Here is a 339-nt window from a genome sequence, read left to right on the forward strand (position 1 = left end):
CAGCGCTACAGGACACTGCGCCCCAGGCAGAGCCCGCCACTGGAGGGAGCCCCGCCCCCGCCGGCGTTGCCTGGGAACCCGCTTTGTGTCGTCACGTCCTGCGCGACTCAGGCTCCCGGAGACCGCGGTTAGAGACACTTGGCGGGATCGTCCGAGGGCGACGGGCGCTTTTCTGGGAGGGGAGCGACCCGGTGGTTCTCCAGACCCGCAGCGATGTGGTCCTGGCGTGGGGGCCTCGGCTCGGGCCCGGCCGGTCTCCGGGTCCAGTGCGGGGCAGCCCGGCTTCCCTCCCGGCCAAATTTCAGACGTTATAAAGGACGTGCTGGGGGAGGGCAGGGA

This window comes from Propithecus coquereli, unplaced genomic scaffold, assembly GCF_000956105.1.
Source record: "Propithecus coquereli isolate 6110/MARCELLA unplaced genomic scaffold, Pcoq_1.0 Scaffold5436, whole genome shotgun sequence".
NCBI lineage: Eukaryota > Metazoa > Chordata > Mammalia > Primates > Indriidae > Propithecus > Propithecus coquereli.